The sequence below is a fragment of the Hyperolius riggenbachi genome, chromosome 2, assembly GCF_040937935.1.
Source record: "Hyperolius riggenbachi isolate aHypRig1 chromosome 2, aHypRig1.pri, whole genome shotgun sequence".
Lineage (NCBI taxonomy): Eukaryota > Metazoa > Chordata > Amphibia > Anura > Hyperoliidae > Hyperolius > Hyperolius riggenbachi.
In genome coordinates, this window is record NC_090647.1 from 147,476,446 (window position 1) to 147,496,847 (window position 20,402).

The window sequence follows — 20,402 nt, forward strand, 5'->3', positions numbered from 1 at the left end:
TCCCACGCGTGCTCATAGCCATTGGGCCTCAAACCCAAAACAACGCCTGCAGCACCTGGGGTTCACAGCCGGTCTCCCATGCAGCTACTAACCAGGCCTGAAGCCGCTTAGCTTCCGCGATCTGACGAGAGCGGGCGCTTTCGGCTTAGTGTGGCCGCAGGCAACCTCCAGGGCGCCGTTCCGGCGCCTTGAAGGTGAGGCTTCCCATGCGTGCTCATAGCCATTGGGCCTCAAACCCAAAACAACGCCTGCAGCACCTGGGGTTCACAGCCGGTCTCCCATGCAGCTACTAACCAGGCCTGAAGCCGCTTAGCTTCCGCGATCTGACGAGAGCGGGCGCTTTCGGCTTAGTGTGGCCGCAGGCAACCTCCAAGGCGCCGTTCCGGCGCCTTGAAGGTGAGGCTTCCCACGCGTGCTCATAGCCATTGGGCCTCAAACCCAAAACAACGCCTGCAGCACCTGGGGTTCACAGCCGGTCTCCCATGCAGCTACTAACCAGGCCTGAAGCCGCTTAGCTTCCGCGATCTGACGAGAGCGGGCGCTTTCGGCTTAGTGTGGCCGCAGGCAACCTCCAGGGCGCCGTTCCGGCGCCTTGAAGGTGAGGCTTCCCACGCGTGCTCATAGCCATTAAGCCTCGAACCCAAAACAATGCCTGCAGCACCTGGGGTTCACAGCCGGTCTCCCATGCAGCTACTAACCAGGCCTGAAGCCGCTTAGCTTCCGCGATCTGACGAGAGCGGGCGCTTTCGGCTTAGTGTGGCCGCAGGCAACCTCCAGGGCGCCGTTCCGGCGCCTTGAAGGTGAGGCTTCCCACGCGTGCTCATAGCCATTGGGCCTCAAACCCAAAACAATGCCTGCAGCACCTGGGGTTCACAGCCGGTCTCCCATGCAGCTACTAACCAGGCCTGAAGCCGCTTAGCTTCCGCGATCTGACGAGAGCGGGCGCTTTCGGCTTAGTGTGGCCGCAGGCAACCTCCAGGGCGCCGTTCCGGCGCCTTGAAGGTGAGGCTTCCCACGCGTGCTCATAGCCATTGGGCCTCAAACCCAAAACAACGCCTGCAGCACCTGGGGTTCACAGCCAGTCTCCCATGCAGCTACTAACCAGGCCTGAAGCCGCTTAGCTTCCGCGATCTGACGAGAGCGGGCGCTTTCGGCTTAGTGTGGCCACAGGCAACCTCCAGGGCGCCGTTCCGGCGCCTTGAAGGTGAGGCTTCCCACGCGTGCTCATAGCCATTGGGCCTCAAACCCAAAACAATGCCTGCAGCACCTGGGGTTCACAGCCGGTCTCCCATGCAGCTACTAACCAGGCCTGAAGCCGCTTAGCTTCCGCGATCTGACGAGAGCGGGCGCTTTCGGCTTAGTGTGGCCGCAGGCAACCTCCAAGGCGCCGTTCCGGCGCCTTGAAGGTGAGGCTTCCCACGCGTGCTCATAGCCATTGGGCCTCAAACCCAAAACAACGCCTGCAGCACCTGGGGTTCACAGCCGGTCTCCCATGCAGCTACTAACCAGGCCTGAAGCCGCTTAGCTTCCGCGATCTGACGAGAGCGGGCGCTTTCGGCTTAGTGTGGCCGCAGGCAACCTCCAAGGCGCCGTTCCGGCGCCTTGAAGGTGAGGCTTCCCACGCGTGCTCATAGCCATTGGGCCTCAAACCCAAAACAACGCCTGCAGCACCTGGGGTTCACAGCCGGTCTCCCATGCAGCTACTAACCAGGCCTGAAGCCGCTTAGCTTCCGCGATTTGACGAGAGCGGGCACTTTCGGCTTAGTGTGGCCGCAGGCAACCTCCAGGGCGCCGTTCCGGCGCCGTTCCGGCGCCTTGAAGGTGAGGCTTCCCACGCGTGCTCATAGCCATTGGGCCTCAAACCCAAAACAATGCCTGCAGCACCTGGGGTTCACAGCCGGTCTCCCATGCAGCTACTAACCAGGCCTGAAGCCGCTTAGCTTCCGCGATCTGACGAGAGCGGGCGCTTTCGGCTTAGTGTGGCCGCAGGCAACCTCCAGGGAGCCGTTCCGGCGCCTTGAAGGTGAGGCTTCCCACGCGTGCTCATAGCCATTGGGCCTCAAACCCAAAACAATGCCTGCAGCACCTGGGGTTCACAGCCGGTCTCCCATGCAGCTACTAACCAGGCCTGAAGCCGCTTAGCTTCCGCGATCTGACGAGAGCGGGCGCTTTCGGCTTAGTGTGGCCGCAGGCAACCTCCAGGGCGCCGTTCCGGCGCCTTGAAGGTGAGGCTTCCCACGCGTGCTCATAGCCATTGGGCCTCAAACCCAAAACAATGCCTGCAGCACCTGTGGTTCACAGCCGGTCTCCCATGCAGCTACTAACCAGGCCTGAAGCCGCTTAGCTTCCGCGATCTGACGAGAGCGGGCGCTTTCGGCTTAGTGTGGCCGCAGGCAACCTCCAAGGCGCCGTTCCGGCGCCTTGAAGGTGAGGCTTCCCACGCGTGCTCATAGCCATTGGGCCTCAAACCCAAAACAACGCCTGCAGCACCTGGGGTTCACAGCCGGTCTCCCATGCAGCTACTAACCAGGCCTGAAGCCGCTTAGCTTCCGCGATCTGACGAGAGCGGGCGCTTTCGGCTTAGTGTGGCCGCAGGCAACCTCCAGGGCGCCGTTCCGGCGCCTTGAAGGTGAGGCTTCCCATGCGTGCTCATAGCCATTGGGCCTCAAACCCAAAACAACGCCTGCAGCACCTGGGGTTCACAGCCGGTCTCCCATGCAGCTACTAACCAGGCCTGAAGCCGCTTAGCTTCCGCGATCTGACGAGAGCGGGCGCTTTCGGCTTAGTGTGGCCGCAGGCAACCTCCAAGGCGCCGTTCCGGCGCCTTGAAGGTGAGGCTTCCCACGCGTGCTCATAGCCATTGGGCCTCAAACCCAAAACAACGCCTGCAGCACCTGGGGTTCACAGCCGGTCTCCCATGCAGCTACTAACCAGGCCTGAAGCCGCTTAGCTTCCGCGATCTGACGAGAGCGGGCGCTTTCGGCTTAGTGTGGCCGCAGGCAACCTCCAGGGCGCCGTTCCGGCGCCTTGAAGGTGAGGCTTCCCACGCGTGCTCATAGCCATTAAGCCTCGAACCCAAAACAATGCCTGCAGCACCTGGGGTTCACAGCCGGTCTCCCATGCAGCTACTAACCAGGCCTGAAGCCGCTTAGCTTCCGCGATCTGACGAGAGCGGGCGCTTTCGGCTTAGTGTGGCCGCAGGCAACCTCCAGGGCGCCGTTCCGGCGCCTTGAAGGTGAGGCTTCCCACGCGTGCTCATAGCCATTGGGCCTCAAACCCAAAACAATGCCTGCAGCACCTGGGGTTCACAGCCGGTCTCCCATGCAGCTACTAACCAGGCCTGAAGCCGCTTAGCTTCCGCGATCTGACGAGAGCGGGCGCTTTCGGCTTAGTGTGGCCGCAGGCAACCTCCAGGGCGCCGTTCCGGCGCCTTGAAGGTGAGGCTTCCCACGCGTGCTCATAGCCATTGGGCCTCAAACCCAAAACAACGCCTGCAGCACCTGGGGTTCACAGCCAGTCTCCCATGCAGCTACTAACCAGGCCTGAAGCCACTTAGCTTCCGCGATCTGACGAGAGCGGGCGCTTTCGGCTTAGTGTGGCCACAGGCAACCTCCAGGGCGCCGTTCCGGCGCCTTGAAGGTGAGGCTTCCCACGCGTGCTCATAGCCATTGGGCCTCAAACCCAAAACAATGCCTGCAGCACCTGGGGTTCACAGCCGGTCTCCCATGCAGCTACTAACCAGGCCTGAAGCCGCTTAGCTTCCGCGATCTGACGAGAGCGGGCGCTTTCGGCTTAGTGTGGCCGCAGGCAACCTCCAAGGCGCCGTTCCGGCGCCTTGAAGGTGAGGCTTCCCACGCGTGCTCATAGCCATTGGGCCTCAAACCCAAAACAACGCCTGCAGCACCTGGGGTTCACAGCCGGTCTCCCATGCAGCTACTAACCAGGCCTGAAGCCGCTTAGCTTCCGCGATCTGACGAGAGCGGGCGCTTTCGGCTTAGTGTGGCCGCAGGCAACCTCCAGGGCGCCGTTCCGGCGCCTTGAAGGTGAGGCTTCCCACGCGTGCTCATAGCCATTGGGCCTCAAACCCAAAACAACGCCTGCAGCACCTGGGGTTCACAGCCGGTCTCCCATGCAGCTACTAACCAGGCCTGAAGCCGCTTAGCTTCCGCGATCTGACGAGAGCGGGCGCTTTCGGCTTAGTGTGGCCGCAGGCAACCTCCAGGGCGCCGTTCCGGCGCCTTGAAGGTGAGGCTTCCCACGCGTGCTCATAGCCATTGGGCCTCAAACCCAAAACAATGCCTGCAGCACCTGGGGTTCACAGCCGGTCTCCCATGCAGCTACTAACCAGGCCTGAAGCCGCTTAGCTTCCGCGATCTGACGAGAGCGGGCGCTTTCGGCTTAGTGTGGCCGCAGGCAACCTCCAAGGCGCCGTTCCGGCGCCTTGAAGGTGAGGCTTCCCACGCGTGCTCATAGCCATTGGGCCTCAAACCCAAAACAACGCCTGCAGCACCTGGGGTTCACAGCCGGTCTCCCATGCAGCTACTAACCAGGCCTGAAGCCGCTTAGCTTCCGCGATCTGACGAGAGCGGGCGCTTTCGGCTTAGTGTGGCCGCAGGCAACCTCCAGGGCGCCGTTCCGGCGCCTTGAAGGTGAGGCTTCCCACGCATGCTCATAGCCATTGGGCCTCAAACCCAAAACAATGCCTGCAGCACCTGGGGTTCACAGCCGGTCTCCCATGCAGCTACTAACCAGGCCTGAAGCCGCTTAGCTTCCGCGATCTGACGAGAGCTGGCGCTTTCGGCTTAGTGTGGCCGCAGGCAACCTCCAAGGCGCCGTTCCGGCGCCTTGAAGGTGAGGCTTCCCACGCGTGCTCATAGCCATTGGGCCTCAAACCCAAAACAACGCCTGCAGCACCTGGGGTTCACAGCCGGTCTCCCATGCAGCTACTAACCAGGCCTGAAGCCGCTTAGCTTCCGCGATCTGACGAGAGCGGGCGCTTTCGGCTTAGTGTGGCCGCAGGCAATCTCCAGGGCGCCGTTCCGGCGCCTTGAAGGTGAGGCTTCCCACGCGTGCTCATAGCCATTGGGCCTCAAACCCAAAACAATGCCTGCAGCACCTGGGGTTCACAGCCGGTCTCCCATGCAGCTACTAACCAGGCCTGAAGCCGCTTAGCTTCCGCGATCTGACGAGAGCGGGCGCTTTCGGCTTAGTGTGGCCGCAGGCAACCTCCAAGGCGCCGTTCCGGCGCCTTGAAGGTGAGGCTTCCCACGCGTGCTCATAGCCATTGGGCCTCAAACCCAAAACAACGCCTGCAGCACCTGGGGTTCACAGCCGGTCTCCCATGCAGCTACTAACCAGGCCTGAAGCCGCTTAGCTTCCGCGATCTGACGGGAGCGGGCGCTTTCGGCTTAGTGTGGCCGCAGGCAACCTCCAGGGCGCCGTTCCGGCGCCTTGAAGGTGAGGCTTCCCACGCGTGCTCATAGCCATTGGGCCTCAAACCCAAAACAACGCCTGCAGCACCTGGGGTTCACAGCCGGTCTCCCATGCAGCTACTAACCAGGCCTGAAGCCGCTTAGCTTCCGCGATCTGACGGGAGCGGGCGCTTTCGGCTTAGTGTGGCCGCAGGCAACCTCCAGGGCGCCGTTCCGGCGCCTTGAAGGTTAGGCTTCCCACGCGTGCTCATAGCCATTGGGCCTCAAACCCAAAACAACGCCTGCAGCACCTGGGGTTCACAGCAGGTCTCCCATGCAGCTACTAACCAGGCCTGAAGCCGCTTAGCTTCCGCGATCTGACGAGAGCGGGCGCTTTCAGCTTAGTGTGGCCGCAGGCAACCTCCAGGGCGCCGTTCCGGCGCCTTGAAGGTGAGGCTTCCCACGCGTGCTCATAGCCATTGGGCCTCAAACCCAAAACAATGCCTGCAGCACCTGGGGTTCACAGCCGGTCTCCCATGCAGCTACTAACCAGGCCTGAAGCCGCTTAGCTTCCGCGATCTGACGAGAGCGGGCGCTTTCGGCTTAGTGTGGCCGCAGGCAACCTCCAGGGCGCCGTTCCGGCGCCTTGAAGGTGAGGCTTCCCACGCGTGCTCATAGCCATTGGGCCTCAAACCCAAAACAATGCCTGCAGCACCTGGGGTTCACAGCCGGTCTCCCATGCAGCTACTAACCAGGCCTGAAGCCGCTTAGCTTCCGCGATCTGACGAGAGCGGGCGCTTTCGGCTTAGTGTGGCCGCAGGCAACCTCCAAGGCGCCGTTCCGGCGCCTTGAAGGTGAGGCTTCCCACGCGTGCTCATAGCCATTGGGCCTCAAACCCAAAACAACGCCTGCGGTTCACAGCCGGTCTCCCATGCAGCTACTAACCAGGCCTGAAGCCGCTTAGCTTCCGCGATCTGACGAGAGCGGGCGCTTTCGGCTTAGTGTGGCCGCAGGCAACCTCCAGGGCGCCGTTCTGGCGCCTTGAAGGTGAGGCTTCCCATGCGTGCTCATAGCCATTGGGCCTCAAACCCAAAACAATGCCTGCAGCACCTGGGGTTCACAGCCGGTCTCCCATGCAGCTACTAACCAGGCCTGAAGCCGCTTAGCTTCCGCGATCTGACGAGAGCGGGCGCTTTCGGCTTAGTGTGGCCACAGGCAACCTCCAGGGCGCCGTTCCGGCGCCTTGAAGGTGAGGCTTCCCACGCGTGCTCATAGCCATTGGGCCTCAAACCCAAAACAACGCCTGCAGCACCTGGGGTTCACAGCCGGTCTCCCATGCAGCTACTAACCAGGCCTGAAGCCGCTTAGCTTCCACGATCTGACGAGAGCGGGCGCTTTCGGCTTAGTGTGGCCGCAGGCAACCTCCACGGCGCCGTTCCGGCGCCTTGAAGGTGAGGCTTCCCACGCGTGCTCATAGCCATTGGGCCTCAAACCCAAAACAATGCCTGCAGCACCTGGGGTTCACAGCCGGTCTCCCATGCAGCTACTAACCAGGCCTGAAGCCGCTTAGCTTCCGCGATCTGACAAGAGCGGGCGCTTTCGGCTTAGTGTGGCCACAGGCAACCTCCAGGGCGCCGTTCCGGCGCCTTGAAGGTGAGGCTTCCCACGCGTGCTCATAGCCATTGGGCCTCAAACCCAAAACAATGCCTGCAGCACCTGGGGTTCACAGCCGGTCTCCCATGCAGCTACTAACCAGGCCTGAAGCCGCTTAGCTTCCGCGATCTGACGAGAGCGGGCGCTTTCGGCTTAGTGTGGCCGCAGGAATCCTCCAAGGCGCCGTTCCGGCGCCTTGAAGGTGAGGCTTCCCACGCGTGCTCATAGCCATTGGGCCTCAAACCCAAAACAACGCCTGCAGCACCTGGGGTTCACAGCCGGTCTCCCATGCAGCTACTAACCAAGCCTGAAGCCGCTTAGCTTCCGCGATCTGACGAGAGCGGGCGCTTTCGGCTTAGTGTGGCCGCAGGCAACCTCCAGGGCGCCGTTCCGGCGCCTTGAAGGTGAGGCTTCCCACACGTGCTCATAGCCATTGGGCCTCAAACCCAAAACAATGCCTGCAGCACCTGGGGTTCACAGCCGGTCTCCCATGCAGCTACTAACCAGGCCTGAAGCCGCTTAGCTTCCACGATCTGACGAGAGCGGGCGCTTTCGGCTTAGTGTGGCCGAAGGCAACCTCGAGGGCGCCGTTCCGGCGCCTTGAAGGTGAGGCTTCCCACGCGTGCTCATAGCCATTGGGCCTCAAACCCAAAACAATGCCTGCAGCACCTGGGGTTCACAGCCGGTCTCCCATGCAGCTACTAACCAGGCCTGAAGCCGCTTAGCTTCCGCGATCTGACGAGAGCGGGCGCTTTCGGCTTAGTGTGGCCGCAGGCAACCTCCAGGGCGCCGTTCCGGCGCCTTGAAGGTGAGGGTTCCCACGCGTGCTCATAGCCATTGGGCCTCAAACCCAAAACAATGCCTGCAGCACCTGGGGTTCACAGCCAGTCTCCCATGCAGCTACTAACCAGGCCTGAAGCCGCTTAGCTTCCGCGATCTGACGAGAGCGGGCGCTTTCGGCTTAGTGTGGCCGCAGGCAACCTCCAAGGCGCCGTTCCGGCGCCTTGAAGGTGAGGCTTCCCACGCGTGCTCATAGCCATTGGGCCTCAAACCCAAAACAACGCCTGCAGCACCTGGGGTTCACAGCCGGTCTCCCATGCAGCTACTAACCAGGCCTGAAGCCGCTTAGCTTCCGCGATCTGACGAGAGCGGGCGCTTTCGGCTTAGTGTGGCCACAGGCAACCTCCAGGGCGCCGTTCCGGCGCCTTGAAGGTGAGGCTTCCCACGCGTGCTCATAGCCATTGGGCCTCAAACCCAAAACAATGCCTGCAGCACCTGGGGTTCACAGCCGGTCTCCCATGCAGCTACTAACCAGGCCTGAAGCCGCTTAGCTTCCGCGATCTGACGAGAGCGGGCGCTTTCGGCTTAGTGTGGCCGCAGGCAACCTCCAGGGCGCCGTTCCGGCGCTTTGAAGGTGAGGCTTCCCACGCGTGCTCATAGCTATTGGGCCTCAAACCCAAAACAATGCCTGCAGCACCTGTGGTTCACAGCCGGTCTCCCATGCAGCTACTAACCAGGCCTGAAGCCGCTTAGCTTCCGCGATCTGACGAGAGCGGGCGCTTTCGGCTTAGTGTGGCCGCAGGAAACCTCCAAGGCGCCGTTCCGGCGCCTTGAAGGTGAGGCTTCCCACGCGTGCTCATAGCCATTGGGCCTCAAACCCAAAACAACGCCTGCAGCACCTGGGGTTCACAGCCGGTCTCCCATGCAGCTACTAACCAGGCCTGAAGCCGCTTGGCTTCCGCGATCTGACGAGAGCGGGCGCTTTCGGCTTAGTGTGGCCGCAGGCAACCTCCAGGGCGCCGTTCCGGCGCCTTGAAGGTGAGGCTTCCCACGCGTGCTCATAGCCATTGGGCCTCAAACCCAAAACAATGCCTGCAGCACCTGGGGTTCACAGCCGGTCTCCCATGCAGCTACTAACCAGGCCTGAAGCCGCTTAGCTTCCGCGATCTGACGAGAGCGGGCGCTTTCGGCTTAGTGTGGCCGCAGGCAACCTCCAGGGCGCCGTTCCGGCGCCTTGAAGGTGAGGCTTCCCACGCGTGCTCATAGCCATTGGGCCTCAAACCCAAAACAATGCCTGCAGCACCTGGGGTTCACAGCCGGTCTCCCATGCAGCTACTAACCAGGCCTGAAGCCGCTTAGCTTCCGCGATCTGACGAGAGCGGGCGCTTTCGGCTTAGTGTGGCCGCAGGAAACCTCCAAGGCGCCGTTCCGGCGCCTTGAAGGTGAGGCTTCCCACGCGTGCTCATAGCCATTGGGCCCCAAACCCAAAACAACGCCTGCAGCACCTGGGGTTCACAGCCGGTCTCCCATGCAGCTACTAACCAGGCCTGAAGCTGCTTAGCTTCCGCGATCTGACGAGAGCGGGCGCTTTCGGCTTAGTGTGGCCGCAGGCAACCTCCTGGGCGCCGTTCCGGCGCCTTGAAGGTGAGGCTTCCCACGCGTGCTCATAGCCATTGGGCCTCAAACCCAAAACAATGCCTGCAGCACCTGGGGTTCACAGCCGGTCTCCCATGCAGCTACTAACCAGGCCTGAAGCCGCTTAGCTTCCGCGATCTGACGAGAGCGGGCGCTTTCGGCTTAGTGTGGCCGCAGGCAACCTCCAGGGCGCCGTTCCGGCGCCTTGAAGGTGAGGCTTCCCACGCGTGCTCATAGCCATTGGGCCTCAAACCCAAAACAATGCCTGCAGCACCTGGGGTTCACAGCCGGTCTCCCATGCAGCTACTAACCAGGCCTGAAGCCGCTTAGCTTCCGCGATCTGACGAGAGCGGGCGCTTTCGGCTTAGTGTGGCCGCAGGCAACCTCCAAGGCGCCGTTCCGGCGCCTTGAAGGTGAGGCTTCCCACGCGTGCTCATAGCCATTGGGCCTCAAACCCAAAACAACGCCTGCAGCACCTGGGGTTCACAGCCGGTCTCCCATGCAGCTACTAACCAGGCCTGAAGCCGCTTAGCTTCCGCGATCTGACGAGAGCGGGCGCTTTCGGCTTAGTGTGGCCGCAGGCAACCTCCAGGGCGCCGTTCCGGCGCCTTGAAGGTGAGGCTTCCCACGCGTGCTCATAGCCATTGGGCCTCAAACCCAAAACAATGCCTGCAGCACCTGGGGTTCACAGCCGGTCTCCCATGCAGCTACTAACCAGGCCTGAAGCCGCTTAGCTTCCGCGATCTGACGAGAGCGGGCGCTTTCGGCTTAGTGTGGCCGCAGGCAACCTCCAGGGCGCCGTTCCGGCGCCTTGAAGGTGAGGCTTCCCACGCGTGCTCATAGCCATTGGGCCTCAAACCCAAAACAATGCCTGCAGCACCTGGGGTTCACAGCCGGTCTCCCATGCAGCTACTAACCAGGCCTGAAGCCGCTTAGCTTCCGCGATCTGACGAGAGCGGGCGCTTTCGGCTTAGTGTGGCCGCAGGCAACATCCAAGGCGCCGTTCCGGCGCCTTGAAGGTGAGGCTTCCCACGCATGCTCATAGCCATTGGGCCTCAAACCCAAAACAACACCTGCAGCACCTGGGGTTCACAGCCGGTCTCCCATGCAGCTACTAACCAGGCCTGAAGCCGCTTAGCTTCCGCGATCTGACGAGAGCGGGCGCTTTCGGCTTAGTGTGGCCGCAGGCAACCTCCAAGGCGCCGTTCCGGCGCCTTGAAGGTGAGGCTTCCCACGCGTGCTCATAGCCATTGGGCCTCAAACCCAAAACAACGCCTGCAGCACCTGGGGTTCACAGCCGGTCTCCCATGCAGCTACTAACCAGGCCTGAAGCCGCTTAGCTTCCGCGATCTGACGAGAGCGGGCGCTTTCGGCTTAGTGTGGCCGCAGGCAACCTCCAGGGCGCCGTTCCGGCGCCTTGAAGGTGAGGCTTCCCACGCGTGCTCATAGCCATTGGGCCTCAAACCCAAAACAATGCCTGCAGCACCTGTGGTTCACAGCCGGTCTCCCATGCAGCTACTAACCAGGCCTGAAGCCGCTTAGCTTCCGCGATCTGACGAGAGCGGGCGCTTTCGGCTTAGTGTGGCCGCAGGCAACCTCCAAGGCGCCGTTCCGGCGCCTTGAAGGTGAGGCTTCCCACGCGTGCTCATAGCCATTGGGCCTCAAACCCAAAACAACGCCTGCGGTTCACAGCCGGTCTCCCATGCAGCTACTAACCAGGCCTGAAGCCGCTTAGCTTCCGCGATCTGACGAGAGCGGGCGCTTTCGGCTTAGTGTGGCCGCAGGCAACCTCCAGGGCGCCGTTCCGGCGCCTTGAAGGTGAGGCTTCCCACGCGTGCTCATAGCCATTGGGCCTCAAACCCAAAACAACGCCTGCAGCACCTGGGGTTCACAGCCGGTCTCCCATGCAGCTACTAACCAGGCCTGAAGCCGCTTAGCTTCCACGATCTGACGAGAGCGGGCGCTTTCGGCTTAGTGTGGCCACAGGCAACCTCCAAGGCGCCGTTCCGGCGCCTTGAAGGTGAGGCTTCCCACGCGTGCTCATAGCCATTGGGCCTCAAACCCAAAACAACGCCTGCAGCACCTGGGGTTCACAGCCGGTCTCCCATGCAGCTACTAACCAGGCCTGAAGCCGCTTAGCTTCCGCGATCTGACGAGAGCGGGCGCTTTCGGCTTAGTGTGGCCGCAGGGAACCTCCAAGGCGCCGTTCCGGCGCCTTGAAGGTGAGGCTTCCCACGCGTGCTCATAGCCATTGGGCCTCAAACCCAAAACAACGCCTGCAGCACCTGGGGTTCACAGCCGGTCTCCCATGCAGCTACTAACCAGGCCTGAAGCCGCTTAGCTTCCGCAATCTGACGAGAGCGGGCGCTTTCGGCTTAGTGTGGCCGCAGGCAACCTCCAGGGCGCCGTTCCGGCGCCTTGAAGGTGAGGCTTCCCACGCGTGCTCATAGCCATTGGGCCTCAAACCCAAAACAATGCCTGCAGCACCTGGGGTTCACAGCCGGTCTCCCATGCAGCTACTAACCAGGCCTGAAGCCGCTTAGCTTCCGCGATCTGACGAGAGCGGGCGCTTTCGGCTTAGTGTGGCCGCAGGCAACCTCCAAGGCGCCGTTTCGGCGCCTTGAAGGTGAGGCTTCCCACGCGTGCTCATAGCCATTGGGCCTCAAACCCAAAACAACGCCTGCAGCACCTGGGGTTCACAGCCGGTCTCCCATGCAGCTACTAACCAGGCCTGAAGCCGCTTAGCTTCCGCGATCTGACGAGAGCGGGCGCTTTCGGCTTAGTGTGGCCGCAGGCAACCTCCAGGGCGCCGTTCCGGCGCCTTGAAGGTGAGGCTTCCCACGCGTGCTCATGGCCATTGGGCCTCAAACCCAAAACAATGCCTGCAGCACCTGGGGTTCACAGCCGGTCTCCCATGCAGCTACTAACCAGGCCTGAAGCCGCTTAGCTTCCGCGATCTGACGAGAGCGGGCGCTTTCGGCTTAGTGTGGCCGCAGGCAACCTCCAGGGCGCCGTTCCGGCGCCTTGAAGGTGAGGCTTCTCAAGCGTGCTCATAGCCATTGGGCCTCAAACCCAAAACAACGCCTGCAGCACCTGGGGTTCACAGCCGGTCTCCCATGCAGCTACTAACCAGGCCTGAAGCCGCTTAGCTTCCGCGATCTGACGAGAGCGGGCGCTTTCGGCTTAGTGTGGCCGCAGGCAACCTCCAGGGCGCCGTTCCGGCGCCTTGAAGGTGAGGCTTCCTACGCGTGCTCATAGCCATTGGGCCTCAAACCCAAAACAACGCCTGCAGCACCTGGGGTTCACAGCCGGTCTCCCATGCAGCTACTAACCAGGCCTGAAGCCGCTTAGCTTCCGCGATCTGACGAGAGCGGGCGCTTTCGGCTTAGTGTGGCCGCAGGCAACCTCCAAGGCGCCGTTCCGGCGCCTTGAAGGTGAGGCTTCCCACGCGTGCTCATAGCCATTGGGCCTCAAACCCAAAACAACGCCTGCAGCACCTGGGGTTCACAGCCGGTCTCCCATGCAGCTACTAACCAGGCCTGAAGCCGCTTAGCTTCCGCGATCTGACGAGAGCGGGCGCTTTCGGCTTAGTGTGGCCGCAGGCAACCTCCAGGGCGCCGTTCCGGCGCCTTGAAGGTGAGGCTTCCCACGCGTGCTCATAGCCATTGGGCCTCAAACCCAAAACAATGCCTGCAGGACCTGGGGTTCACAGCCGGTCTCCCATGCAGCTACTAACCAGGCCTGAAGCCGCTTAGCTACCGCGATCTGACGAGAGCGGGCGCTTTCGGCTTAGTGTGGCCGCAGGCAACCTCCAGGGCGCCGTTCCGGCGCCTTGAAGGTGAGGCTTCCCACGCGTGCTCATAGCCATTGGGCCTCAAACCCAAAACAACACCTGCAGCACCTGGGGTTCACAGCCGGTCTCCCATGCAGCTACTAACCAGGCCTGAAGCCGCTTAGCTTCCGCGATCTGACGACAGCGGGCGCTTTCGGCTTAGTGTGGCCGCAGGCAACCTCCAGGGCGCCGTACCGGCGCCTTGAAGGTGAGGCTTCCCACGCGTGCTCATAGCCATTGGGCCTCAAACCCAAAACAATGCCTGCAGCACCTGGGGTTCACAGCCGGTCTCCCATGCAGCTACTAACCAGGCCTGAAGCCGCTTAGCTTCCACGATCTGACGAGAGCGGGCGCTTTCGGCTTAGTGTGGCCGCAGGGAACCTCCAAGGCGCCGTTCCGGCGCCTTGAAGGTGAGGCTTCCCACGCGTGCTCATAGCCATTGGGCCTCAAACCCAAAACAACGCCTGCAGCACCTGGGGTTCACAGCCGGTCTCCCATGCAGCTACTAACCAGGCCTGAAGCCGCTTAGCTTCCGCGATCTGACGAGAGCGGGCGCTTTCGGCTTAGTGTGGCCGCAGGGAACCTCCAAGGCGCCGTTCCGGCGCCTTGAAGGTGAGGCTTCCCACGCGTGCTCATAGCCATTGGGCCTCAAACCCAAAACAACGCCTGCAGCACCTGGGGTTCACAGCCAGTCTCCCATGCAGCTACTAACCAGGCCTGAAGCCGCTTAGCTTCCGCAATCTGACGAGAGCGGGCGCTTTCGGCTTAGTGTGGCCGCAGGCAACCTCCAGGGTGCCGTTCCGGCGCCTTGAAGGTGAGGCTTCCCACGCGTGCTCATAGCCATTGGGCCTCAAACCCAAAACAATGCCTGCAGCACCTGGGGTTCACAGCCGGTCTCCCATGCAGCTACTAACCAGGCCTGAAGCCGCTTAGCTTCCGCGATCTGACGAGAGCGGGCGCTTTCGGCTTAGTGTAGCCGCAGGCAACCTCCAAGGCGCCGTTCCGGCGCCTTGAAGGTGAGGCTTCCCACGCGTGCTCATAGCCATTGGGCCTCAAACCCAAAACAACGCCTGCAGCACCTGGGGTTCACAGCCGGTCTCCCATGCAGCTACTAACCAGGCCTGAAGCCGCTTAGCTTCCGCGATCTGACGAGAGCGGGCGCTTTCGGCTTAGTGTGGCCGCAGGCAACCTCCAGGGCGCCGTTCCGGCGCCTTGAAGGTGAGGCTTCCCACGCGTGCTCATAGCCATTGGGCCTCAAACCCAAAACAATGCCTGCAGCACCTGGGGTTCACAGCCGGTCTCCCATGCAGCTACTAACCAGGCCTGAAGCCGCTTAGCTTCCGCGATCTGACGAGAGCGGGCGCTTTCGGCTTAGTGTGGCCGCAGGCAACCTCCAAGGCGCCGTTCCGGCGCCTTGAAGGTGAGGCTTCCCACGCGTGCTCATAGCCATTGGGCCTCAAACCCAAAACAACGCCTGCAGCACCTGGGGTTCACAGCCGGTCTCCCATGCAGCTACTAACCAGGCCTGAAGCCGCTTAGCTTCCGCGATCTGACGAGAGCGGGCGCTTTCGGCTTAGTGTGGCCGCAGGCAACCTCCAGGGCGCCGTTCCGGCGCCTTGAAGGTGAGGCTTCCCACGCGTGCTCATAGCCATTGGGCCTCAAACCCAAAACAATGCCTGCAGCACCTGGGGTTCACAGCCGGTCTCCCATGCAGCTACTAACCAGGCCTGAAGCCGCTTAGCTTCCGCGATCTGACGAGAGCGGGCGCTTTCGGCTTAGTGTGGCCGCAGGCAACCTCCAGGGCGCCGTTCCGGCGCCTTGAAGGTGAGGCTTCCCACGCGTGCTCATAGCCATTGGGCCTCAAACCCAAAACAACGCCTGCAGCACCTGGGGTTCACAGCCGGTCTCCCATGCAGCTACTAACCAGGCCTGAAGCCGCTTAGCTTCCGCGATCTGACGAGAGCGGGCGCTTTCGGCTTAGTGTGGCCGCAGGGAACCTCCAAGGCGCCGTTCCGGCGCCTTGAAGGTGAGGCTTCCCACGCGTGCTCATAGCCATTGGGCCTCAAACCCAAAACAACGCCTGCAGCACCTGGGGTTCACAGCCAGTCTCCCATGCAGCTACTAACCAGGCCTGAAGCCGCTTAGCTTCCGCAATCTGACGAGAGCGGGCGCTTTCGGCTTAGTGTGGCCGCAGGCAACCTCCAGGGTGCCGTTCCGGCGCCTTGAAGGTGAGGCTTCCCACGCGTGCTCATAGCCATTGGGCCTCAAACCCAAAACAATGCCTGCAGCACCTGGGGTTCACAGCCGGTCTCCCATGCAGCTACTAACCAGGCCTGAAGCCGCTTAGCTTCCGCGATCTGACGAGAGCGGGCGCTTTCGGCTTAGTGTAGCCGCAGGCAACCTCCAAGGCGCCGTTCCGGCGCCTTGAAGGTGAGGCTTCCCACGCGTGCTCATAGCCATTGGGCCTCAAACCCAAAACAACGCCTGCAGCACCTGGGGTTCACAGCCGGTCTCCCATGCAGCTACTAACCAGGCCTGAAGCCGCTTAGCTTCCGCGATCTGACGAGAGCGGGCGCTTTCGGCTTAGTGTGGCCGCAGGCAACCTCCAGGGCGCCGTTCTGGCGCCTTGAAGGTGAGGCTTCCCACGCGTGCTCATAGCCATTGGGCCTCAAACCCAAAACAATGCCTGCAGCACCTGGGGTTCACAGCCGGTCTCCCATGCAGCTACTAACCAGGCCTGAAGCCGCTTAGCTTCCGCGATCTGACGAGAGCGGGCGCTTTCGGCTTAGTGTGGCCGCAGGCAACCTCCAGGGCGCCGTTCCGGCGCCTTGAAGGTGAGGCTTCCCACGCGTGCTCATAGCCATTGGGCCTCAAACCCAAAACAACGCCTGCAGCACCTGGGGTTCACAGCCGGTCTCCCATGCAGCTACTAACCAGGCCTGAAGCCGCTTAGCTTCCGCAATCTGACGAGAGCAGGCGCTTTCGGCTTAGTGTGGCCGCAGGCAACCTCCAGGGCGCCGTTCCGGCGCCTTGAAGGTCAGGCTTCCCACGCGTGCTCATAGCCATTGGGCCTCAAACCCAAAACAATGCCTGCAGCACCTGGGGTTCACAGCCGGTCTCCCATGCAGCTACTAACCAGGCCTGAAGCCGCTTAGCGTCAGCGATCTGACGCTTTCGGCTTAGTGTGGCCGCAGGCAACCTCCAAGGCGCCGTTCCGGCGCCGTGAAGGTGAGGCTTCCCACGCGTGCTCATAGCCATTGGGCCTCAAACCCAAAACAACGCCTGCAGCACCTGGGGTTCACTGCCGGTCTCCCATGCAGCTACTAACCAGGCCTGAAGCCGCTTAGCTTCCGCGATCTGACGAGAGCGGGCGCTTTCGGCTTAGTGTGGCCGCAGGCAACCTCCAGGGCGCCGTTCCGGCGCCTTGAAGGTGAGGCTTCCCACGCGTGCTCATAGCCATTGGGCCTCAAACCCAAAACAATGCCTGCAGCACCTGGGGTTCTCAGCCGGTCTCCCATGCGGCTACTAACCAGGCCTGAAGCCGCTTAGCTTCCGCGATCTGACGAGAGCGGGCGCTTTCGGCTTGGTGTGGCCGCAGGCAACCTCCAAGGCGCCGTTCCGGCGCTTTGAAGGTGAGGCTTCCTACGCGTGCTCATAGCCATTGGGCCTCAAACCCAAAACAACGCCTGCAGCACCTGGGGTTCACAGCCGGTCTCCCATGCAGCTACTAACCAGGCCTGAAGCCGCTTAGCTTCCGCGATCTGACAAGAGCGGGCGCTTTCGGCTTAGTGTGGCCGCAGGCAACCTCCATGGCGCCGTTCCGGCGCCTTGAAGGTGAGGCTTCCCACGCGTGCTCATAGCCATTGGGCCTCAAACCCAAAACAACGCCTGCAGCACCTGGGGTTCACAGCCGGTCTCCCATGCAGCTACTAACCAGGCCTGAAGCCACTTAGCTTCCGCGATCTGACGAGAGCGGGCGCTTTCGGCTTAGTGTGGCCGCAGGCAACCTCTAGGGCGCCGTTCCGGCGCCTTGAAGGTGAGGCTTCCCACGCGTGCTCATAGCCATTGGGCCTCAAACCCAAAACAATGCCTGCAGCACATGGGGTTCACAGCCGGTCTCCCATGCAGCTACTAACCAGGCCTGAAGCCGCTTAGCTTCCGCGATCTGACGAGAGCGGGCGCTTTCGGCTTAGTGTGGCCGCAGGCAACCTCCAAGGCGTCGTTCTGGCGCCTTGAAGGTGAGGCTTCCCACGCGTGCTCATAGCCATTGGGCCTCAAACCCAAAACAACGCCTGCAGCACCTGGGGTTCACAGCCGGTCTCCCATGCAGCTACTAACCAGGCCTGAAGCCGCTTAGCTTCCGCGATCTGACGAGAGCGGGCGCTTTAGGCTTAGTGTGGCCGCAGGCAACCTCCAGGGCGCCGTTCCGGCGCCTTGAAGGTGAGGCTTCCCACGCGTGCTCATAGCCATTGGGCCTCAAACCCAAAACAATGCCTGCAGCACCTGGGGTTCACAGCCGGTCTCCCATGCAGCTACTAACCAGGCCTGAAGCCGCTTAGCTTCCACGATCTGACGAGAGCGGGCGCTTTCGGCTTAGTGTGGCCGCAGGCAATCTCCAAGGCGCCGTTCCGGCGCCTTGAAGGTGAGGCTTCCCACGCGTGCTCATAGCCATTGGGCCTCAAACCCAAAACAACGCCTGCAGCACCTGGGGTTCACAGCCGGTCTCCCATGCAGCTACTAACCAGGCCTGAAGCCGCTTAGCTTCCGCGATCTGACGAGAGCGGACGCTTTCGGCTTAGTGTGGCCACAGGCAACCTCCAGGGCGCCGTTCCGGCGCCTTGAAGGTGAGGCTTCCCACGCGTGCTCATAGCCATTGGGCCTCAAACCCAAAACAATGCCTGCAGCACCTGGGGTTCACAGCCGGTCTCCCATGCATAACCAGGCCTGAAGCCGCTTAGCTTCCGCGATCTGACACTTTCGGCTTAGTGTGGCCGCAGGCAACCTCCAAGGCGCCGTTCCGGCGCCTTGAAGGTGAGGCTTCCCACGCGTGCTCATAGCCATTGGGCCTCAAACCCAAAACAACACCTGCAGCACCTGGGGTTCACAGCCGGTCTCCCATGCAGCTACTAACCAGGCCTGAAGCCGCTTAGCTTCCGCGATCTGACGAGAGCGGGCGCTTTTGGCTTAGTGTGGCCGCAGGCAACCTCCAGGGCGCCGTTCCGGCGCCTTGAAGGTGAGGCTTCCCACGCGTGCTCATAGCCATTGGGCCTCAAACCCAAAACAATGCCTGCAGCACCTGGGGTTCACAGCCGGTCTCCCATGCAGCTACTAACCAGGCCTGAAGCCGCTTAGCTTCCGCGATCTGACGAGAGCGGGCGCTTTCGGCTTAGTGTGGCCGCAGGCAACCTCCAAGGCGCCGTTCCGGCGCCTTGAAGGTGAGGCTTCCCACGCGTGCTCATAGCCATTGGGCCTCAAACCCAAAACAACGCCTGCAGCACCTGGGGTTCACAGCCGGTCTCCCATGCAGCTACTAACCAGGCCTGAAGCCGCTTAACTTCCGCGATCTGACGAGAGCGGGCGCTTTCGGCTTAGTGTGGCCGCAGGCAACCTCCAGGGCGCCGTTCCGGCGCCTTGAAGGTGAGGCTGCCCACGCGTGCTCATAGCCATTGGGCCTCAAACCCAAAACAATGCCTGCAGCACCTGGGGTTCACAGCCGGTCTCCCATGCAGCTACTAACCAGGCCTGAAGCCGCTTAGCTTCCGCGATCTGATGACAGCGGGCGCTTTCGGCTTAGTGTGGCCGCAGGCAACCTCCAGGGCGCCGTTCCGGCGCCTTGAAGGTGAGGCTTCCCACGCGTGCTCATAGCCATTGGGCCTCAAACCCAAAACAATGCCTGCAGCACCTGGGGTTCACAGCCGGTCTCCCATGCAGCTACTAACCAGGCCTGAAGCCGCTTAGCTTCCGCGATCTGACGAGAGCGGGCGCTTTCGGCTTAGTGTGGCCGCAGGCAACCTCCAAGGCGCCGTTCCGGCGCCTTGAAGGTGAGGCTTCCCACGCGTGCTCATAGCCATTGGGCCTCAAACCCAAAACAACGCCTGCAGCACCTGGGGTTCACAGCCGGTCTCCCATGCAGCTACTAACCAGGCCTGAAGCCGCTTAGCTTCCGCGATCTGACGAGAGCGGGCGCTTTCGGCTTAGTGTGGCCGCAGGCAACCTCCAGGACGCCGTTCCGGCGCCTTGAAGGTGAGGCTTCCCACGCGTGCTCATAGCCATTGGGCCTCAAACCCAAAACAATGCCTGCAGCACCTGGGGTTCACAGCCAGTCTCCCATGCAGCTACTAACCAGGCCTGAAGCCGCTTAGCTTCCGCGATCTGACGAGAGCGGGCGCTTTCGGCTTAGTGTGGCCGCAGGCAACCTCCAGGGCGCCGTTCCGGCGCCTTGAAGGTGAGGCTTCCCACGCGTGCTCATAGCCATTGGGCCTCAAACCCAAAACAATGCCTGCAGCACCTGGGGTTCACAGCCGGTCTCCCATGCAGCTACTAACCAGGCCTGAAGCCGCTTAGCTTCCGCGATCTGACGAGAGCGGGCGCTTTCGGCTTAGTGTGGCCGCAGGCAACCTCCAGGGCGCCGTTCCGGCGCCTTGAAGGTGAGGCTTCCCACGCGTGCTCATAGCCATTGGTCCTCAAACCCAAAACAATGCCTGCAGCACCTGGGGTTCACAGCCGGTCTCCCATGCAGCTACTAACCAGGCCTGAAGCCGCATAGCTTCCGCGATCTGACGAGAGTGGGCGCTTTCGGCTTAGTGTGGCCGCAGGCAACCTCCAAGGCGCCGTTCCGGCGCCTTGAAGGTGAGGCTTCCCACGCGTGCTCATAGCCATTGGGCCTCAAACCCAAAACAACGCCTGCAGCACCTGGGGTTCACAGCCGGTCTCCCATGCAGCTACTAACCAGGCCTGAAGCCGCTTAGCTTCCGCGATCTGACGAGAGCGGGCGCTTTCGGCTTAGTGTGGCCGCAGGCAACCTCCAAGGCGCCGTTCCGGCGCCTTGAAGGTGAGGCTTCCCACGCGTGCTCATAGCCATTGGGCCTCAA

The 20,402-nt window shown here is 62.1% G+C and overlaps 53 non-coding genes and 46 pseudogenes across 53 annotated transcripts; all 99 read right to left on the reverse strand.

The window, feature by feature from the left end:
* Nucleotides 1-44: 44 nt before the first annotated feature.
* On the reverse strand, nt 45-162 carry LOC137550186 (5S ribosomal RNA; annotated as a pseudogene).
* Nucleotides 163-246: 84 nt separating this feature from the next.
* Nucleotides 247-364, reverse strand: LOC137550187 (5S ribosomal RNA; annotated as a pseudogene).
* An 84-nt stretch (nt 365-448) lies between these two features.
* On the reverse strand, nt 449-566 carry LOC137550189 (5S ribosomal RNA; annotated as a pseudogene).
* Nucleotides 567-649: 83 nt separating this feature from the next.
* On the reverse strand, nt 650-768 carry LOC137558135 (5S ribosomal RNA). The gene has a single exon (XR_011029662.1). It is a non-coding gene; the product is annotated as a 5S ribosomal RNA (ribosomal RNA).
* Nucleotides 769-851: 83 nt separating this feature from the next.
* On the reverse strand, nt 852-970 carry LOC137558146 (5S ribosomal RNA). Its single transcript, XR_011029663.1, has one exon. It is a non-coding gene; the product is annotated as a 5S ribosomal RNA (ribosomal RNA).
* An 84-nt stretch (nt 971-1,054) lies between these two features.
* Nucleotides 1,055-1,172, reverse strand: LOC137552805 (5S ribosomal RNA; annotated as a pseudogene).
* Nucleotides 1,173-1,255: 83 nt separating this feature from the next.
* Nucleotides 1,256-1,374, reverse strand: LOC137558158 (5S ribosomal RNA). Its single transcript, XR_011029664.1, has one exon. It is a non-coding gene; the product is annotated as a 5S ribosomal RNA (ribosomal RNA).
* Nucleotides 1,375-1,457: 83 nt separating this feature from the next.
* On the reverse strand, nt 1,458-1,576 carry LOC137554744 (5S ribosomal RNA). Its single transcript, XR_011027489.1, has one exon. It is a non-coding gene; the product is annotated as a 5S ribosomal RNA (ribosomal RNA).
* An 83-nt stretch (nt 1,577-1,659) lies between these two features.
* On the reverse strand, nt 1,660-1,778 carry LOC137549323 (5S ribosomal RNA; annotated as a pseudogene).
* Nucleotides 1,779-1,872: 94 nt separating this feature from the next.
* Nucleotides 1,873-1,991, reverse strand: LOC137558169 (5S ribosomal RNA). Its single transcript, XR_011029665.1, has one exon. It is a non-coding gene; the product is annotated as a 5S ribosomal RNA (ribosomal RNA).
* An 83-nt stretch (nt 1,992-2,074) lies between these two features.
* On the reverse strand, nt 2,075-2,193 carry LOC137558180 (5S ribosomal RNA). The gene has a single exon (XR_011029666.1). It is a non-coding gene; the product is annotated as a 5S ribosomal RNA (ribosomal RNA).
* Nucleotides 2,194-2,276: 83 nt separating this feature from the next.
* LOC137557239 (5S ribosomal RNA) lies at nt 2,277-2,395 on the reverse strand (annotated as a pseudogene).
* Nucleotides 2,396-2,478: 83 nt separating this feature from the next.
* Nucleotides 2,479-2,597, reverse strand: LOC137554755 (5S ribosomal RNA). Its single transcript, XR_011027500.1, has one exon. It is a non-coding gene; the product is annotated as a 5S ribosomal RNA (ribosomal RNA).
* An 83-nt stretch (nt 2,598-2,680) lies between these two features.
* Nucleotides 2,681-2,799, reverse strand: LOC137554767 (5S ribosomal RNA). The gene has a single exon (XR_011027511.1). It is a non-coding gene; the product is annotated as a 5S ribosomal RNA (ribosomal RNA).
* An 83-nt stretch (nt 2,800-2,882) lies between these two features.
* Nucleotides 2,883-3,001, reverse strand: LOC137554778 (5S ribosomal RNA). Its single transcript, XR_011027522.1, has one exon. It is a non-coding gene; the product is annotated as a 5S ribosomal RNA (ribosomal RNA).
* Nucleotides 3,002-3,084: 83 nt separating this feature from the next.
* LOC137558192 (5S ribosomal RNA) lies at nt 3,085-3,203 on the reverse strand. The gene has a single exon (XR_011029667.1). It is a non-coding gene; the product is annotated as a 5S ribosomal RNA (ribosomal RNA).
* Nucleotides 3,204-3,286: 83 nt separating this feature from the next.
* LOC137558204 (5S ribosomal RNA) lies at nt 3,287-3,405 on the reverse strand. The gene has a single exon (XR_011029668.1). It is a non-coding gene; the product is annotated as a 5S ribosomal RNA (ribosomal RNA).
* An 83-nt stretch (nt 3,406-3,488) lies between these two features.
* On the reverse strand, nt 3,489-3,607 carry LOC137549416 (5S ribosomal RNA; annotated as a pseudogene).
* Nucleotides 3,608-3,690: 83 nt separating this feature from the next.
* LOC137558217 (5S ribosomal RNA) lies at nt 3,691-3,809 on the reverse strand. Its single transcript, XR_011029670.1, has one exon. It is a non-coding gene; the product is annotated as a 5S ribosomal RNA (ribosomal RNA).
* Nucleotides 3,810-3,892: 83 nt separating this feature from the next.
* Nucleotides 3,893-4,011, reverse strand: LOC137554790 (5S ribosomal RNA). The gene has a single exon (XR_011027532.1). It is a non-coding gene; the product is annotated as a 5S ribosomal RNA (ribosomal RNA).
* Nucleotides 4,012-4,094: 83 nt separating this feature from the next.
* LOC137554802 (5S ribosomal RNA) lies at nt 4,095-4,213 on the reverse strand. Its single transcript, XR_011027533.1, has one exon. It is a non-coding gene; the product is annotated as a 5S ribosomal RNA (ribosomal RNA).
* Nucleotides 4,214-4,296: 83 nt separating this feature from the next.
* Nucleotides 4,297-4,415, reverse strand: LOC137558228 (5S ribosomal RNA). Its single transcript, XR_011029671.1, has one exon. It is a non-coding gene; the product is annotated as a 5S ribosomal RNA (ribosomal RNA).
* Nucleotides 4,416-4,498: 83 nt separating this feature from the next.
* On the reverse strand, nt 4,499-4,617 carry LOC137554815 (5S ribosomal RNA). Its single transcript, XR_011027535.1, has one exon. It is a non-coding gene; the product is annotated as a 5S ribosomal RNA (ribosomal RNA).
* An 83-nt stretch (nt 4,618-4,700) lies between these two features.
* Nucleotides 4,701-4,819, reverse strand: LOC137558894 (5S ribosomal RNA; annotated as a pseudogene).
* An 83-nt stretch (nt 4,820-4,902) lies between these two features.
* Nucleotides 4,903-5,021, reverse strand: LOC137554826 (5S ribosomal RNA). The gene has a single exon (XR_011027543.1). It is a non-coding gene; the product is annotated as a 5S ribosomal RNA (ribosomal RNA).
* Nucleotides 5,022-5,104: 83 nt separating this feature from the next.
* Nucleotides 5,105-5,223, reverse strand: LOC137558239 (5S ribosomal RNA). The gene has a single exon (XR_011029672.1). It is a non-coding gene; the product is annotated as a 5S ribosomal RNA (ribosomal RNA).
* An 83-nt stretch (nt 5,224-5,306) lies between these two features.
* On the reverse strand, nt 5,307-5,425 carry LOC137557501 (5S ribosomal RNA). Its single transcript, XR_011029580.1, has one exon. It is a non-coding gene; the product is annotated as a 5S ribosomal RNA (ribosomal RNA).
* An 83-nt stretch (nt 5,426-5,508) lies between these two features.
* Nucleotides 5,509-5,627, reverse strand: LOC137557621 (5S ribosomal RNA). Its single transcript, XR_011029600.1, has one exon. It is a non-coding gene; the product is annotated as a 5S ribosomal RNA (ribosomal RNA).
* An 83-nt stretch (nt 5,628-5,710) lies between these two features.
* On the reverse strand, nt 5,711-5,829 carry LOC137556799 (5S ribosomal RNA). Its single transcript, XR_011029437.1, has one exon. It is a non-coding gene; the product is annotated as a 5S ribosomal RNA (ribosomal RNA).
* An 83-nt stretch (nt 5,830-5,912) lies between these two features.
* LOC137558252 (5S ribosomal RNA) lies at nt 5,913-6,031 on the reverse strand. The gene has a single exon (XR_011029673.1). It is a non-coding gene; the product is annotated as a 5S ribosomal RNA (ribosomal RNA).
* Nucleotides 6,032-6,114: 83 nt separating this feature from the next.
* Nucleotides 6,115-6,233, reverse strand: LOC137558263 (5S ribosomal RNA). The gene has a single exon (XR_011029674.1). It is a non-coding gene; the product is annotated as a 5S ribosomal RNA (ribosomal RNA).
* A 74-nt stretch (nt 6,234-6,307) lies between these two features.
* LOC137554578 (5S ribosomal RNA) lies at nt 6,308-6,426 on the reverse strand (annotated as a pseudogene).
* An 83-nt stretch (nt 6,427-6,509) lies between these two features.
* LOC137556681 (5S ribosomal RNA) lies at nt 6,510-6,628 on the reverse strand. The gene has a single exon (XR_011029321.1). It is a non-coding gene; the product is annotated as a 5S ribosomal RNA (ribosomal RNA).
* Nucleotides 6,629-6,711: 83 nt separating this feature from the next.
* Nucleotides 6,712-6,830, reverse strand: LOC137558642 (5S ribosomal RNA; annotated as a pseudogene).
* An 83-nt stretch (nt 6,831-6,913) lies between these two features.
* LOC137547739 (5S ribosomal RNA) lies at nt 6,914-7,032 on the reverse strand (annotated as a pseudogene).
* An 83-nt stretch (nt 7,033-7,115) lies between these two features.
* On the reverse strand, nt 7,116-7,234 carry LOC137557175 (5S ribosomal RNA; annotated as a pseudogene).
* Nucleotides 7,235-7,317: 83 nt separating this feature from the next.
* LOC137557604 (5S ribosomal RNA) lies at nt 7,318-7,436 on the reverse strand (annotated as a pseudogene).
* Nucleotides 7,437-7,519: 83 nt separating this feature from the next.
* LOC137550696 (5S ribosomal RNA) lies at nt 7,520-7,638 on the reverse strand (annotated as a pseudogene).
* Nucleotides 7,639-7,721: 83 nt separating this feature from the next.
* LOC137558274 (5S ribosomal RNA) lies at nt 7,722-7,840 on the reverse strand. The gene has a single exon (XR_011029675.1). It is a non-coding gene; the product is annotated as a 5S ribosomal RNA (ribosomal RNA).
* Nucleotides 7,841-7,923: 83 nt separating this feature from the next.
* LOC137557672 (5S ribosomal RNA) lies at nt 7,924-8,042 on the reverse strand (annotated as a pseudogene).
* An 83-nt stretch (nt 8,043-8,125) lies between these two features.
* LOC137556966 (5S ribosomal RNA) lies at nt 8,126-8,244 on the reverse strand (annotated as a pseudogene).
* An 83-nt stretch (nt 8,245-8,327) lies between these two features.
* LOC137558286 (5S ribosomal RNA) lies at nt 8,328-8,446 on the reverse strand. The gene has a single exon (XR_011029676.1). It is a non-coding gene; the product is annotated as a 5S ribosomal RNA (ribosomal RNA).
* Nucleotides 8,447-8,529: 83 nt separating this feature from the next.
* On the reverse strand, nt 8,530-8,648 carry LOC137547582 (5S ribosomal RNA; annotated as a pseudogene).
* Nucleotides 8,649-8,731: 83 nt separating this feature from the next.
* Nucleotides 8,732-8,850, reverse strand: LOC137557703 (5S ribosomal RNA; annotated as a pseudogene).
* Nucleotides 8,851-8,933: 83 nt separating this feature from the next.
* On the reverse strand, nt 8,934-9,052 carry LOC137558297 (5S ribosomal RNA). Its single transcript, XR_011029677.1, has one exon. It is a non-coding gene; the product is annotated as a 5S ribosomal RNA (ribosomal RNA).
* Nucleotides 9,053-9,135: 83 nt separating this feature from the next.
* Nucleotides 9,136-9,254, reverse strand: LOC137557176 (5S ribosomal RNA; annotated as a pseudogene).
* An 83-nt stretch (nt 9,255-9,337) lies between these two features.
* Nucleotides 9,338-9,456, reverse strand: LOC137559014 (5S ribosomal RNA; annotated as a pseudogene).
* An 83-nt stretch (nt 9,457-9,539) lies between these two features.
* On the reverse strand, nt 9,540-9,658 carry LOC137558308 (5S ribosomal RNA). Its single transcript, XR_011029678.1, has one exon. It is a non-coding gene; the product is annotated as a 5S ribosomal RNA (ribosomal RNA).
* An 83-nt stretch (nt 9,659-9,741) lies between these two features.
* On the reverse strand, nt 9,742-9,860 carry LOC137558319 (5S ribosomal RNA). Its single transcript, XR_011029679.1, has one exon. It is a non-coding gene; the product is annotated as a 5S ribosomal RNA (ribosomal RNA).
* An 83-nt stretch (nt 9,861-9,943) lies between these two features.
* Nucleotides 9,944-10,062, reverse strand: LOC137554838 (5S ribosomal RNA). Its single transcript, XR_011027555.1, has one exon. It is a non-coding gene; the product is annotated as a 5S ribosomal RNA (ribosomal RNA).
* Nucleotides 10,063-10,145: 83 nt separating this feature from the next.
* On the reverse strand, nt 10,146-10,264 carry LOC137558332 (5S ribosomal RNA). Its single transcript, XR_011029681.1, has one exon. It is a non-coding gene; the product is annotated as a 5S ribosomal RNA (ribosomal RNA).
* Nucleotides 10,265-10,347: 83 nt separating this feature from the next.
* Nucleotides 10,348-10,466, reverse strand: LOC137558343 (5S ribosomal RNA). The gene has a single exon (XR_011029682.1). It is a non-coding gene; the product is annotated as a 5S ribosomal RNA (ribosomal RNA).
* An 83-nt stretch (nt 10,467-10,549) lies between these two features.
* On the reverse strand, nt 10,550-10,668 carry LOC137557354 (5S ribosomal RNA; annotated as a pseudogene).
* An 83-nt stretch (nt 10,669-10,751) lies between these two features.
* On the reverse strand, nt 10,752-10,870 carry LOC137554851 (5S ribosomal RNA). Its single transcript, XR_011027567.1, has one exon. It is a non-coding gene; the product is annotated as a 5S ribosomal RNA (ribosomal RNA).
* Nucleotides 10,871-10,953: 83 nt separating this feature from the next.
* Nucleotides 10,954-11,072, reverse strand: LOC137557240 (5S ribosomal RNA; annotated as a pseudogene).
* Nucleotides 11,073-11,146: 74 nt separating this feature from the next.
* LOC137554580 (5S ribosomal RNA) lies at nt 11,147-11,265 on the reverse strand (annotated as a pseudogene).
* Nucleotides 11,266-11,348: 83 nt separating this feature from the next.
* Nucleotides 11,349-11,467, reverse strand: LOC137547812 (5S ribosomal RNA; annotated as a pseudogene).
* Nucleotides 11,468-11,550: 83 nt separating this feature from the next.
* LOC137559151 (5S ribosomal RNA) lies at nt 11,551-11,669 on the reverse strand (annotated as a pseudogene).
* Nucleotides 11,670-11,752: 83 nt separating this feature from the next.
* LOC137558826 (5S ribosomal RNA) lies at nt 11,753-11,871 on the reverse strand (annotated as a pseudogene).
* An 83-nt stretch (nt 11,872-11,954) lies between these two features.
* On the reverse strand, nt 11,955-12,073 carry LOC137558355 (5S ribosomal RNA). The gene has a single exon (XR_011029683.1). It is a non-coding gene; the product is annotated as a 5S ribosomal RNA (ribosomal RNA).
* An 83-nt stretch (nt 12,074-12,156) lies between these two features.
* On the reverse strand, nt 12,157-12,275 carry LOC137554862 (5S ribosomal RNA). The gene has a single exon (XR_011027578.1). It is a non-coding gene; the product is annotated as a 5S ribosomal RNA (ribosomal RNA).
* Nucleotides 12,276-12,358: 83 nt separating this feature from the next.
* LOC137558367 (5S ribosomal RNA) lies at nt 12,359-12,477 on the reverse strand. The gene has a single exon (XR_011029684.1). It is a non-coding gene; the product is annotated as a 5S ribosomal RNA (ribosomal RNA).
* Nucleotides 12,478-12,560: 83 nt separating this feature from the next.
* LOC137554873 (5S ribosomal RNA) lies at nt 12,561-12,679 on the reverse strand. The gene has a single exon (XR_011027589.1). It is a non-coding gene; the product is annotated as a 5S ribosomal RNA (ribosomal RNA).
* An 83-nt stretch (nt 12,680-12,762) lies between these two features.
* LOC137554885 (5S ribosomal RNA) lies at nt 12,763-12,881 on the reverse strand. Its single transcript, XR_011027600.1, has one exon. It is a non-coding gene; the product is annotated as a 5S ribosomal RNA (ribosomal RNA).
* An 83-nt stretch (nt 12,882-12,964) lies between these two features.
* Nucleotides 12,965-13,083, reverse strand: LOC137554896 (5S ribosomal RNA). The gene has a single exon (XR_011027611.1). It is a non-coding gene; the product is annotated as a 5S ribosomal RNA (ribosomal RNA).
* An 83-nt stretch (nt 13,084-13,166) lies between these two features.
* On the reverse strand, nt 13,167-13,285 carry LOC137548800 (5S ribosomal RNA; annotated as a pseudogene).
* Nucleotides 13,286-13,368: 83 nt separating this feature from the next.
* LOC137551061 (5S ribosomal RNA) lies at nt 13,369-13,487 on the reverse strand (annotated as a pseudogene).
* An 83-nt stretch (nt 13,488-13,570) lies between these two features.
* LOC137548934 (5S ribosomal RNA) lies at nt 13,571-13,689 on the reverse strand (annotated as a pseudogene).
* An 83-nt stretch (nt 13,690-13,772) lies between these two features.
* Nucleotides 13,773-13,891, reverse strand: LOC137559152 (5S ribosomal RNA; annotated as a pseudogene).
* An 83-nt stretch (nt 13,892-13,974) lies between these two features.
* LOC137548999 (5S ribosomal RNA) lies at nt 13,975-14,093 on the reverse strand (annotated as a pseudogene).
* An 83-nt stretch (nt 14,094-14,176) lies between these two features.
* On the reverse strand, nt 14,177-14,295 carry LOC137556744 (5S ribosomal RNA). The gene has a single exon (XR_011029383.1). It is a non-coding gene; the product is annotated as a 5S ribosomal RNA (ribosomal RNA).
* Nucleotides 14,296-14,378: 83 nt separating this feature from the next.
* On the reverse strand, nt 14,379-14,497 carry LOC137554908 (5S ribosomal RNA). Its single transcript, XR_011027622.1, has one exon. It is a non-coding gene; the product is annotated as a 5S ribosomal RNA (ribosomal RNA).
* Nucleotides 14,498-14,580: 83 nt separating this feature from the next.
* LOC137558379 (5S ribosomal RNA) lies at nt 14,581-14,699 on the reverse strand. The gene has a single exon (XR_011029685.1). It is a non-coding gene; the product is annotated as a 5S ribosomal RNA (ribosomal RNA).
* An 83-nt stretch (nt 14,700-14,782) lies between these two features.
* Nucleotides 14,783-14,901, reverse strand: LOC137554919 (5S ribosomal RNA). The gene has a single exon (XR_011027633.1). It is a non-coding gene; the product is annotated as a 5S ribosomal RNA (ribosomal RNA).
* An 83-nt stretch (nt 14,902-14,984) lies between these two features.
* On the reverse strand, nt 14,985-15,103 carry LOC137558390 (5S ribosomal RNA). The gene has a single exon (XR_011029686.1). It is a non-coding gene; the product is annotated as a 5S ribosomal RNA (ribosomal RNA).
* Nucleotides 15,104-15,186: 83 nt separating this feature from the next.
* On the reverse strand, nt 15,187-15,305 carry LOC137559153 (5S ribosomal RNA; annotated as a pseudogene).
* Nucleotides 15,306-15,388: 83 nt separating this feature from the next.
* LOC137549000 (5S ribosomal RNA) lies at nt 15,389-15,507 on the reverse strand (annotated as a pseudogene).
* Nucleotides 15,508-15,590: 83 nt separating this feature from the next.
* LOC137556745 (5S ribosomal RNA) lies at nt 15,591-15,709 on the reverse strand. The gene has a single exon (XR_011029384.1). It is a non-coding gene; the product is annotated as a 5S ribosomal RNA (ribosomal RNA).
* Nucleotides 15,710-15,792: 83 nt separating this feature from the next.
* LOC137554932 (5S ribosomal RNA) lies at nt 15,793-15,911 on the reverse strand. Its single transcript, XR_011027645.1, has one exon. It is a non-coding gene; the product is annotated as a 5S ribosomal RNA (ribosomal RNA).
* An 83-nt stretch (nt 15,912-15,994) lies between these two features.
* LOC137558402 (5S ribosomal RNA) lies at nt 15,995-16,113 on the reverse strand. The gene has a single exon (XR_011029687.1). It is a non-coding gene; the product is annotated as a 5S ribosomal RNA (ribosomal RNA).
* Nucleotides 16,114-16,196: 83 nt separating this feature from the next.
* On the reverse strand, nt 16,197-16,315 carry LOC137548578 (5S ribosomal RNA; annotated as a pseudogene).
* A 275-nt stretch (nt 16,316-16,590) lies between these two features.
* Nucleotides 16,591-16,709, reverse strand: LOC137557645 (5S ribosomal RNA; annotated as a pseudogene).
* An 83-nt stretch (nt 16,710-16,792) lies between these two features.
* On the reverse strand, nt 16,793-16,911 carry LOC137558293 (5S ribosomal RNA; annotated as a pseudogene).
* An 83-nt stretch (nt 16,912-16,994) lies between these two features.
* LOC137559256 (5S ribosomal RNA) lies at nt 16,995-17,113 on the reverse strand (annotated as a pseudogene).
* An 83-nt stretch (nt 17,114-17,196) lies between these two features.
* LOC137558068 (5S ribosomal RNA) lies at nt 17,197-17,315 on the reverse strand (annotated as a pseudogene).
* Nucleotides 17,316-17,398: 83 nt separating this feature from the next.
* Nucleotides 17,399-17,517, reverse strand: LOC137559331 (5S ribosomal RNA; annotated as a pseudogene).
* Nucleotides 17,518-17,600: 83 nt separating this feature from the next.
* LOC137557531 (5S ribosomal RNA) lies at nt 17,601-17,719 on the reverse strand (annotated as a pseudogene).
* Nucleotides 17,720-17,802: 83 nt separating this feature from the next.
* On the reverse strand, nt 17,803-17,921 carry LOC137557925 (5S ribosomal RNA; annotated as a pseudogene).
* An 83-nt stretch (nt 17,922-18,004) lies between these two features.
* LOC137547773 (5S ribosomal RNA) lies at nt 18,005-18,123 on the reverse strand (annotated as a pseudogene).
* Nucleotides 18,124-18,393: 270 nt separating this feature from the next.
* On the reverse strand, nt 18,394-18,512 carry LOC137548410 (5S ribosomal RNA; annotated as a pseudogene).
* An 83-nt stretch (nt 18,513-18,595) lies between these two features.
* Nucleotides 18,596-18,714, reverse strand: LOC137558415 (5S ribosomal RNA). The gene has a single exon (XR_011029688.1). It is a non-coding gene; the product is annotated as a 5S ribosomal RNA (ribosomal RNA).
* Nucleotides 18,715-18,797: 83 nt separating this feature from the next.
* Nucleotides 18,798-18,916, reverse strand: LOC137555376 (5S ribosomal RNA). Its single transcript, XR_011028064.1, has one exon. It is a non-coding gene; the product is annotated as a 5S ribosomal RNA (ribosomal RNA).
* Nucleotides 18,917-18,999: 83 nt separating this feature from the next.
* On the reverse strand, nt 19,000-19,118 carry LOC137548122 (5S ribosomal RNA; annotated as a pseudogene).
* Nucleotides 19,119-19,201: 83 nt separating this feature from the next.
* LOC137558426 (5S ribosomal RNA) lies at nt 19,202-19,320 on the reverse strand. Its single transcript, XR_011029689.1, has one exon. It is a non-coding gene; the product is annotated as a 5S ribosomal RNA (ribosomal RNA).
* An 83-nt stretch (nt 19,321-19,403) lies between these two features.
* Nucleotides 19,404-19,522, reverse strand: LOC137554943 (5S ribosomal RNA). Its single transcript, XR_011027656.1, has one exon. It is a non-coding gene; the product is annotated as a 5S ribosomal RNA (ribosomal RNA).
* Nucleotides 19,523-19,605: 83 nt separating this feature from the next.
* On the reverse strand, nt 19,606-19,724 carry LOC137557673 (5S ribosomal RNA; annotated as a pseudogene).
* An 83-nt stretch (nt 19,725-19,807) lies between these two features.
* LOC137558437 (5S ribosomal RNA) lies at nt 19,808-19,926 on the reverse strand. Its single transcript, XR_011029690.1, has one exon. It is a non-coding gene; the product is annotated as a 5S ribosomal RNA (ribosomal RNA).
* An 83-nt stretch (nt 19,927-20,009) lies between these two features.
* Nucleotides 20,010-20,128, reverse strand: LOC137551149 (5S ribosomal RNA; annotated as a pseudogene).
* Nucleotides 20,129-20,211: 83 nt separating this feature from the next.
* On the reverse strand, nt 20,212-20,330 carry LOC137554955 (5S ribosomal RNA). The gene has a single exon (XR_011027667.1). It is a non-coding gene; the product is annotated as a 5S ribosomal RNA (ribosomal RNA).
* Between the last annotated feature and the right edge of the window lie 72 nt (nt 20,331-20,402).